This window comes from Capsicum annuum, chromosome 5, assembly GCF_002878395.1.
Source record: "Capsicum annuum cultivar UCD-10X-F1 chromosome 5, UCD10Xv1.1, whole genome shotgun sequence".
NCBI classification, from domain to species: domain Eukaryota; kingdom Viridiplantae; phylum Streptophyta; class Magnoliopsida; order Solanales; family Solanaceae; genus Capsicum; species Capsicum annuum.
The window spans coordinates 69,976,397-69,988,791 of NC_061115.1; positions in this window are offsets into that span (position 1 = coordinate 69,976,397).

Below are 12,395 nucleotides of genomic sequence, written 5' to 3' on the forward strand. Positions count from 1 at the left end.
TTTAAATGATTCTCTCGCAGACATTAGATGATAAAAGAATCTAATTGACCACTTCTCTTTTTCCACTATTCTACAAACTTCTAATAGATTGAATGATTTTTTTCTTAGAAAATAATTCAACTCTAGACAAGTTCAAACTCGGATCCACATGGTTGAGATAAATTCCCTAAACCATAGATTGAATAATACATTGACTAATCAGTAGATTAAACGTTCCAACTCTCTCAACTATACTAGAGAAGAGACTCTAGAAGACAATTAACTTTGGATAACACATATCGAACATCCGTATTTGCCTAAATATCACCACCAATTGACCAATGTGGTTCTATATTTACAGGGAAGACAGACAGACAGATAGACAGAAAGAGAGAGAGAGGTAGCAAAAAAATCTAAAAACAATTTTATAGCTTAGGAGAAAAAAATATGGATTTTGCCAACTAAGACACCAAAAGATATGTAGTAGAGAAAATCATAGATGCACCCAAATTGAAATCTCTAACAATGGTTTGAGCAAATATATCTAATTCTCTCCAAAAAAAGAAGCCAATATCTTTATGAGACAAGAACTCAAGAGTTGATTCAAAACAAAGCCATGTTAGAAAATGATAAAGACCAAGTCGTTAATTAATTAATTTATTTTTTTTCACCGGCAAGGAACACAATTTCCTTAAAAGCTATCCAAGCACCAATTTCATTTAAAAAAAAGGAAAGGCAAATATAGTTTTGATAACTTTTTTCTTGTAGATCCAACACTCATGTCAGAAAGATTTGACTTTGAAATTTAACAATCATGCTCTAATAATGAGAGAAGTTAAAACAACTAAAATTGGAAGAGCCAAAATTTCTGATCCATATGTTGACAAGTCAAAACGTGATTGTTCCAATCACTACTAAAAGGATAAATTAAAGTTTAGTAGAAGTTTTACTATCTTTCAAGGCGCTTTACATTTTCTGATTGCATACAACTACTACAGATAAAGAAATAGCCACCATAAGGTATCTGATAGCTAGTACAAGCAAAACATCTTCATAGCAAGACAAAAGGTTTGCTTTTAACCTTTCCAGATCAGGAGCTAAAGAGTTTATGTTTACCTTTTCATTAAACCTTTTCAGGTGATGAGTTAAACTAAGAAATATTGTGTAAAGATTATCCATATCTTTAAATATTTTAAGCTTTCGATTTGAGAATAGGATATACTCTGCAAGAATAGATTCACTGCTACATATGTATACCTTTATTTGCAAAGGGAGATCCTAACTAGAGGAACCGAATACATATCTAAATGTGTGTTTATCACTTTTCGCTTATAAAAATGATATGACAAAAAGAATTTATGTGCAACTCAAAGCAAGAACTAATATAAATCATACAATGTTTTCATGAAAAACATCAAAAATATAAAAAGGTTAATGCTTGCACAATTCTCTTCTTCTCCAGACAACATTTAAAGAGAGTGTATGACGAAAGTAGATAAACAAGTTAGACAAATTAAGACAACCTTGAAATTCATAAAATCCGTCAGGTCATGAATCATTTGTCAATAAATGTGTTGTGATAGTACTTGCCTGAAAAGTATAACATGAGAATCAAAAGAAAGAGTGATAACAAATTCTTTAATAGTATGATGTAGAAACATCTCAAAAATACATAAAGCTATAAGATTAAATCCCATCAACCTTTAGACTTTATAGGGTAAGTTGTCACCCCAGATAATTTTAGAATTTGTGCACTCTAACAACTTTATACACGACAATAAAATTTCAAAAAGAAAATTAATCCTTTTAAAAAAAGAATAGTTCAAGCACCAAACTAAGTCATGCTCAAGCAGCTTTTTGCTAAGAGTTATGTTATTTTTATCAGTTCTGTTTTCTAGCATCTAAAGTATTTGTAGTTGAAAATTCAACATAAACTTGTATTTTTGATAAAAAAATCAACTTTTCTCAACGATACACTTATTTACTAAACTCCATCATAATAATTTATTCATATTATCTTTGGATATGTGATAAACAAATGAGTCAACTATTTTGGAATGGAAAGAGTGACACATATTATATAACAACATTGTCTAGATGAAGAAATTGCACTTCAAAATAAATATAATCAACAATTAGCACAAACTATTATATAGAAAATTCAATCTGAACACAAACTATGTACCCTCATTATGTTTGCATAGGGGAGTCTACCCCGTGTATTATGGCACTTATCAAATATTACAACTTTTATCATTTATATTAGTAAGAAGTTATTCCTCCAAGCAACAAGTAGTGTAGCTATAGTCATAACCAGTACCTGAAAGATGAAACCCTATGGTGATTACTTACGACAAATACAAGTTATACAATACCTAACTTAATTTCCTAGAATATAATAAAGTATAAATGTTGTCATCAGATCTAATATATTCAAGAAGATCCCTGATGAAAAAAAAAGACCTTAAAGAAAATAACAGTGCTCATTTGTAACTTCCATTGGAGAGTAGTACTAAGTATATGACTATTCTAAGATATCCAAATACTGGTTAATAGACAACATAAAATTCACAAGATACAATATAAATATTCAAAGACACCCGATACTAGTCACTAAACAGCATAAAACTCACAAGTTAAACTACAAATATGAGCAGCTACTTTCTATAGCTTTTACAACCATTTTTTTTTAATTAATCTATACAACATGTTTCTTTAACTCACAACTCTAATGGTCATCGGGATGGAATAGGCAAGGATATTCCATAGGCTGGGTTAGGTTGGGATAACCCATGGGATGAGCTATCCCACAATTTTAATACAAAATATATGTCGAGACTAATTAATACTCATAACAAAACATTGGATAAAATTATCTCAAATTATTTCCTGGGATTGTTATCCCTTATTCCACCAACCAAACAACCCCTAAAGGTCAAAAGATAGGTTGCAGTGGGTTTAACCCTTCAGTAGTAGGAATTTTTATAAAGATAGGGACATTAGTTAAAAATAGAAACATACTCCATGTACCATTGGTTTGGGCAATAGTAAGGATTGATAGATAGTTAGTTTATTATTTTGAGAATATTATGGCCATATTTAATGCCAACTCATGCAACATATTATCACGATCCAAACCAAGTCCTAGTCTTGATGGATATCTCTAACCCAATGGGGGTCAAAGACCACCCTTTGGCCTAGCCAGTAGAACATAACCAAAATACATAGCGGAAGACAACCAGAGTATAAATATATGATAGTTAATGTAACTCAAATGAAACAACGAGTCTATAAACAGTAACCACCCATACATTTTCCACAAAAACCTCTAAACTGAAATACCAAGTTTGGTCGAGATATGCCCCAGACCATGGCCAAAAAGGGAATCCAAAATATAAAATTAAACCAATGAGATTTTGATTATTATAAAGAAAGCATTAAAATATCCGACCTTCTAGAAGATGGAGGCTCACCACTTTAATATGGACCAACTAACAAACCAAAATCACCTAACCCTGCACAAGGTAACCAAAGAACCCTTAGAACCCTACATCATGAAATAATGTAGCATCTAGGGGCGATTAGCTGGGTGAGTGCTAGCATGTAACTTAGGGAAGGGATAAAATAATGTCATACTAAAATCAATCCAAAACCATTCAAAAACCTTATGCACATATTCATATATACATATACAAAAGATGTCGGGATAGGAAACAAGGTTTAGGATGATATTTAAAAACCATTAAATTGGAATGTATACCTTTAACCATCCTAAGGGAACCCACGAGCTATATGGGTTCAGCTCCCCTACTGAAAGACTCCCAACGTGTGTTAGCCGCACGAACCAGGAAAGTTTAAGAAAGGGCCAAATCCATCAAGGCTCTAACCTTATTAAAATAAATATATGATATGTGAAGTATGAATACGGCCACCAAGAACCATATGCCGAGAAATGTGGTTTCCAGTATCGGTCTCCCCAAGACCTCCACCTTCCATGGTGAGCTACACAATCCGCTTTAATACAAAATTAAAACCATTTACATATTTCCATCCATTAATTAAGGAGTCTTTTAATTAGGCATTTATTATTGATATCGTCGTACCAAATGAATTTAAGCTTACAAGCCAATTCTGTTTTGCTATTCCAAATAAATTAGCTAGATAGACAACAAAGTTTTAATTTGGAAACCAATCCATAGATACCAAGGCTTTTCAAAGCTATTTAAAACCAAACCATGGCCAGCAAGTCCTTCTAAATTTTGTTCTATCTGTTTAGCCATTAATTAAATGCAATATTTTAGTAAAGTAAGAAAAACCATGTTATTATCCATACTTCAAAACCAATTATGCAAGGTGATTGTGGTCAATACCAATTACAAACTAAAAGCCATAATTTTATTATAATCCATGGCCCCGGTCCCATTCACCATGCATATGCACATATTAAGATAAAAAAACCATAGAATAAAACACTAATGCTAAGTTCTAATCCTTGGGAAAAACAACCAAGTAACAATCATTCAAAACCCTCAACCCATCATTCAAAACCCCCAATTTAAAATCACATACACAATAATTAAACATGTGTTTTTATGAAAAATCAAGTTAGGAAAGAGATACATGCCTAAAAACACCAAGAATTTAAAGAGGAAACCACAATTTGAACCCTAGATGCTCAATCCTTAAAACCCCTAGTTTTCTTTTGCTTCAGGAGAGTTTAAGACAAGAAAAATGTGTTTTGTTTTATCTATGGATGATAATGAGACTGTAGAAGTGATTTTAAGTCTTGGGTAATAAGTTAAGGATGGGAAAATACCAAAAATCCCTTAATAAAAATGTGTAAAAAACTGTCGCTAGTCGTTATGGGTCAGGTGATGACTCATAATGACTGGCAATAAGTCTTTGCCTGGACTAGTAGTCTTTGCAAAAAAATTGGATACTTTTACTATTATGGTCACGAGTCCCTCATCATGTCTCGTTACCACTCATTATGCCAGGTAGAGTCTTAGTCATGGTCAGGACAAACACATTGGACAACCTAACAAGTTCAACTACGATTTACATCATATGACTCATGATGTGTGAGAATAACTCACCATGTGATTTATTTCCTAGGTAGTGATGACAAAAGTCAAAAAAAATTTCAAAGGCCAAAAACCTATGGTATTACATTACCCCCTGGAAGATTCATCCTCGAATGCAGAGTTAGGATACCCTATATTACAAAATAAAGAAGAAATACAAACAAAACCAAACAACTGAATCAAATTTCCATAAGAAGGAGAATTAATAATTATACCTCAAGCATTTTCATCCAACGCAGGGAATAGAAATGAATATTTGGACTTCATGTCCTCTTCAGCCTCCCAAGTAGCTTTTTCCACCTTTTGGTTTCTCCAAAGGGCCTTCACTGAGGCCACATCATTAGTCCTTAACCTACGAACTTGCTTATCCAAAATTTCACCTGAAACTTCCTTATAAAACAAAGAATATGAAACATCAGCATCCTCTTTAGGAATGACTAAGGAAGGATTACCTGCACACTTCTTCAACACCGATACATGGAATATAGGATGCATAGAACCCAAATTCACAGGCAACTCTAATTCATAAGCTCCATTCCCAACTCTCCTCAAAATCTAATATGGAAAAAAATAATAGGTCTAAGATTCACTTTCTTCCCAAACCTCTTAACTTCTATAATAGGAGAAACCTTTAAGAATACCAAATCACCGACCTCAAACTCCAACTCCTTTTTCCTCACATCCGTATAAGATTTTTGGCTACTTTGGGAAGCCTTTAGTCTTTCTCTAATTATCTTCACCTTCTACATGGCTTGGTGAACCAACTCAGAACCAAACAACCTAGTCTCACCAACCTTAAACTACCCAATAAGAGACCTACATCTCCTACCATAAAGGACTTTGAATAAAGATATCTGAATACTCGAATAGTTACTATTATTATATGCAAACTCAATAAGAGGAAAATTATCCACCCAACTACCTCCAAAATCAATTACACAAGCCTCTAGCATATCCTCTAAAGTCTAAATAGTCCATTCCACTTGTCCATCCATTTGAGAATGGAATACCGTGCTAATGTTTACCTTTGTCCCTAAACCTTTCTAAAGTGAACGCCAAAAATGAGAAGAGAATTGTGTACCACGATCTGAAATAATGGACATTGATGTGACATGCAACTTGACGATCTCTTAAATAAATAATTTACCATAATCCTCTCCAGAGTAGGTAGTTCTTACCATTAAGAAGTGAGTAAACTTAGTCATCCTATCCATTATGACCCAAATTGAATCATACTAATTGCGAAACCATAAAAGACTTGTAATGAAATCCATGTTGATTATCTCTCTCTTCTACACAGGTAACTCTATCTTTTTGGACATCCCAAAAGGCCTCAAGTGTTCAACCTTTGCCTATTGACAAACCATATACTTGGCTCGAAAATTTTCCATATCCTTCTTCATATTTCTCCACTAATAGATTTTCTTCAAGTCATGGTAAATCTTTATCGAACCCAGATGAACTGTATACCTAGATTAATGAGCCTCCATCAAAAATTTTTCTTGCAGACCATCAACATTAGGATTGTACAACCTGTATTAGTACCTCAAGATACCATATCCCCCAATATCAAATGCCATAACCTTTTATTGACCCATATCCTCCTTAATATGCATAAGTATAGGATCCAAATCTTGCTTCAACTTTACCTCAGCACTAAGAGATGACTTAACTACCCCTTCAAAAATTACCGTTTCATCATTAGAGTCGAAAAGTAGAACTCCTAACTTTTCTAATTAGATAATATCCTTTACCAATCGTTGCTTCTCCTAATCTATATAAGATAAGTTCCCTATGGACAGCCTGCTAAAATAATAAGCAATAATATTTTCTTTACTCGGATTATAGTAAAGACTCATATGATAGTCCTTAAGTAACTCAAGTCGCTACTTCTACCTGAGATTTAACTCCTTATGATTAAACACATACTGAAAACTTTTACACTTTGAATAGATGTCCATATGCACCCCATACAAATAATGATGCCTGATCTTCAAGGACAAACCCATAATTGCAAACTCCAAATCATAAGTTGGATAATTCCTCTCATAAAAATTAAGTTGTCTGGAAGCATAGGCCACCACCTTACCATGATACATCAATAAATAATCCAATCCCTTATGGTACATATCATAATATACAACAAAATTGTTGGTACCCTCAGTCATGGTCAAAACTAGCGTAGAAGTCAACTTATTCTTCAATTTCTCAAAATGACTCTCTCAAGTATCAGACCACAAGAACTTCCACCTTTTTATGGATCAATATAGTCAATAGAGAAACAATAAAAGAAAAACTCTCAACAAACCTCCTATAATACCCAGCCAAGTCTAAAAAGCTTTTAATATTAGTTAGAATCATGGGTGTAGGTCACCTTTTAACTACCTTAACCTTTAGTGGATCCACCTTCATCCCCTTACTAAATACAACATGTTTAAGTAAAGTTACAACGTTCAACCAAAACTCACACCTAGAAAATTTTTCATACAACCTCTAATACTTAAGAGTTTACAACACAATTTAGAGGTGACTAGCAGATCCTCCTCACTTTTAGAATACACCAAGATATCATCAATAAAAACTATCGCAAATAGATCTAAAAATAGTCTACACACACAGTTCATAAGATCCATAAAAGCAGCAAGAGCATTAGTCAACCCAAATGACATCATAAAAAACTCATAGTGACCATATTAGGTTTAAAAAGTAGTCTTGGGAATATAAGTTCCCCAAATATTCTAATGATGATAACCTAAATGAAGGCCATTCTTGGAAAAACATCTAGCACCTTGGAGCTGGTCCAAAAGGTAATCAATCCTAGAAAGATTGTACTTATTATTTAATGTAACCTTATTTAATTGCTGATAATCTATACATATACAAAAATACGCATTTTTCTTACATATGGAAAGCACATCCATAGAGAAACACTTAGATGCATAAATCCCTTATCAAGGAGACCCTGTAACTACTATTTTAGTTTTTTTAATTCAGGCGGAGTCAATCTATAAGGAGGAATAGAAATTTGATGGATATCTAGTAGAAGATCAATTGATGATTTGTGAATTTACCATTCATTTACACTCAATATGTGATATGATTAAAATGGCCATCTTAGTTTTTGATGCCATCATTAGAGGCCAACATTTGAAGAATATGGCTTTGACCACATTGAAGTCTCGAGAGCATGCATGGGGAAACCATTTTTGTCACCCAATGGAGTGATGCCGTGTGTGGATGGTTGCTTAGGAAGCTTATCTTAATGAAGCACCCGAGAGACTCAAGTGTTGAAGAATAATTGTGAAGGCCAAGTAATACAAGGGACTACATATATTGAAGTGTGAAGAGGAGTCTTAAGACACTCCATGACTACCTCTCTCATTAAGGTCAAGGTGGTTAGTTTATGCCTTTTCTTTACACTCTATAGGAGCCCCTTTTCATTAAGGGTATTTTAGTTTTTTATGTAATAAGTTATAAATAGACTTTTAGGCTTCTATTTTTATTAGATTTTGATGAATATTGAGTGAACTCTCTTGTGAGGAGTGTTTTTAGTATAGGACATGGAAAAGTCATTGAAACTAGAATATCCTTGAGTGTGGAATCACTTGGGTTGCAAATCGTCTTAGAAATATTGGTGCTTTGGGGAGGTTTGACTCCCTTTTATGTGAACATAAAAGTGTGGTGTTTCCATTACAATCTTTAATCGGTTTTCATGTTTGATACAGACTTTATTTCCTATGATATTTTAATGGTTATGTCTCACTATCTTTCTTTTATTGCATTTTAGTTTGTTGTTTTGCCTCTAAATCCGTTGGTATTTGCCTCTTATGTTGCTAGTCTCATCTTCATCTCCCTTCTTTAGTTGTAGTTTCGATTTTTATAACTTGTTATTATATCATTTAGTACCAAGAGACATGTTTTAGGGTTATTCCTACAATCTAAGTCTTGGATTGTTGTTACCTTAAAAAATCTTCACAAAAAAGTGTCAACAGTCCAAAAATCACAAAAAAAGTTTTTAGTTTTGTTTGTAGTTGTAGATCCGAATCTTAAAAGCTAGATCTCCATAGTTTTTGTTTGTAGTTTCTAGTGCTATATCCTTGCTCACTAGCACTAATAGAGTCTATATCTAAGATTTGAGCAAGATCTAGGTTGTTTTGAGCATTCCCCATTATTAAGCTTTTGTTAGAAGCTATTTTAGGGTGGGTCACGTTTTGGGCTATTGTGTTTGTGACATTTTTGGACTGATTTTGTGATATTTTTGTTTGGGTTGGGAAAGTTACCTTCAATCTTCAAGAAAATTTAAATATGGAGGTCATTCATCTTATGGTTAACATTGTTCAACACTTGAATATTCTTGGTGTTCTTTCTCATCTTCATATCTTATTGAGGAAGAATATTCAAAAGTGGATGTTTGGTTTTGAAAAAGAAGGAAAGAGAGTATAGTACTTGTTCAAGGAAATTTCCAAGCACCTTCTTAGTCATCCTAAAGAAAGAAAACAACAAAAAAAAGGAATAATCAAGTACAAGTGCAAGTACAAGGGGGACCAATTCAATTAAAATTCATTTGAAGCTTGAAAAGGCTCCAAAAACCTTGTAATTTCCCCTAAAACCAAATATACACTCTTGGGATTGAAGATTGGCTGAAACTCAAAGTGAAGAACACAAAAAAAATTGCAAATTATCATCCAATCACAAGCTGCCACATCATCACTTTGCACACCTACATTTTTAGCTAAAATTTGGATTTTTGTAGTTTTAATTCATTTTTTCTTCGTTGTATTTTGTTAATTTTACCAGTAATTAGCAGACTAGTTACTATGTACTAGGTTGTGAATTAGTTTAGAGTCCTTTTCTTTTGTGTTATTATTCTTTGTGTGTTTTTTCATTTTGAATTTGTTGTAATTTGTTGGTTCAAGTCCGTACAATATTTAAGGAAAAAATCTACTCCATCCAAAAGTAGACTCATCCCTCAATTACTCATGAAGTACAAGCCAATTTTCAACACTTATGAAACCAAGTGTGAGGTAAAATCCGAAAGGTATGAGAGTAGAGTTGTGAGGATACTCTTGAGCTAAATAGCTAGTTGTTTTTGTTGATTTTGTTTTTTGTTGTCTTTCTTAGGTATAATGGACACCAATACTATCTTTTCCCATCTTGAAGCTATCAAACATGATTGTAAAAGACGAGAAAGAGAGTAGGTGTCGTACGTTTCACTAAATGAATTGGGTTTCCATGATGCACACCAAGGTTAAGGACGCTCATGTGAGCTATAATGTATAATGGACACTAATGATATCTTGGCCCATCTTGAAGCTATCAAACGTGATTGTGAAAGATAAGAAATGGAGTGGGTACCGTACATTCCACTAAATTAAGTGGGCTGACATGATGAACACCAAGGTAAAGGTCTCTCATATGAGCTACATGGTAACAATACTATCTCCTACACTCCTATAAATTTAGAATGTTATGATGTGGCTAGTAGTATCCAGGTGGGTGTAGTTACGGGTTTGCTTAGAGTAGGAGTGCATGAGTCTTCCTTTTGTGATACTCTTGGTGTTTTTAGGTTGCATGTGGACCAAACTCTTGTTTTAAGTATGCAAGCACTATTTGATCCTTTAGATGACAAAATTGATTCTTCTTGTAAGAATGATTTGTGTCCATATAGTGTTAGCACTTATAACTTGAATAAGGTTCCATTACCAAGTGACAAGAGTATTCACACACTAGTTGACCCTTGTGAAAATCAAGGTGAGTCTACTTTGGTAAGTGAGTTTTCAATAACTAGTAAGGATGTGAATGATGATCAACTAACTCACAAATATAGTCCACTACTTGAGCATATATGTAATGTGTTTGATAAGTCTCAAGTTAGTTATTATGTTGATAAAGTTGATCATGGTAGTGGAGATGATTCTTTGACCATGTTGTATGATGAAAGCCATATTGATAACTTTGATCAAGGAAACCAAGAAAAGGCACAATCGGGTGAAGGTGACCTTGATTTGCTTAAATGTTTAGGAAACCTGAATTGTGATTGTTCTTATGAAAATGTTTTTGTGTGTGATCCCTTTTCTAATCATGGTGATTTATATCTATGTGAAGATTACTCTCTTGAAATATAAGGTGGTGCATGCTTAGAAAATCCATCTACTTCTTCTTTATATGTTTCTTATGTTGAGCATGTTAATAGGGATAAATTTGAAACTAGTGAATACATGCATAAGGATACCATAGTTGAAGTTGACTTGAGTGACATCTTTCTCTACTCTCTATTTACCTTTAATGAGATGTAAGATATTGTAGAGAGTATGTCGTGTATCTTGGGTAAAGCCTACGGGAAAGGGAAGTGTTGTCTAGACCCGTGTGTATGGAAACTCTTCCCATTTGACCCTGGTGCTAAATATAGAAATGGTGATGTTGGTGCACCTAACTTGTTGCTTGGTCTACATGATAAGCAAAGTGGCACTTTTGAAAACCCGAGGACAAAGGTGTCATTGACTACTTGGGGTAATGTTCCTAAATGTGCATCCTTGTTTGACACACTTGTACTTAAGTTGCTTGAATCCCAACTTATGGATGTCAAGTTGATGTTTTTCTTGAAAGAAAGAAGTCGTATGTATGTAAGTGACTTGATTCAATCCTTATGTTCTATATCTTTTGAATCAATTGGAATTCTTATAGATGATAGCACCTCGGATGATGCCTTTACACTAGATTTCTTCTTATACTACCTCTTTTTTATAATGATATCCATGCTAGCCTTGGATTTGTTTTATGTAGGGGTAAGACATGTGTTGATTGGTCCATTTGTAGTGACAATGATGTATGGATTTTGTGGACTTTTGTAGTTTCCTTGCCTCTTGATGGTTTCAATAAAAAAATGCTCTGCGCCTTTTCAATGTGTTTTTAATATTTCAAAAGAAGGATACTTTGTTATATGTAAAGTGTGTGCAACCTGGGCATGATGCTATAATTAATTTTTCTAACCCCAACCCTCATCCATGAGAAAAGTGTGTTTGCTTATGTCTCCTACTATTTTGCAAAGTTTGAATTTGAGGTCAAATTATTTTTCAAGAAGGGGAGAATGATATAAGGCAAATGGCCATCTTAGTTTTCGATGCCATCATTAGAGGATAAAACTTGAAGAATCCGACTTTGACCATATTGAAGGCTCGAGAGCTGCATTGGGGAAACCATTTTAGGCACTCAATAGAGCAATGTCGCGTTTGGAAGGTTGCTTGGGAAGCTTGTCTTAATGAAGAACCCGAGAGACTCAAGTGTTGAAGAATAATTATGAAGGACAAAATAATACAAGGGATTCCATATATG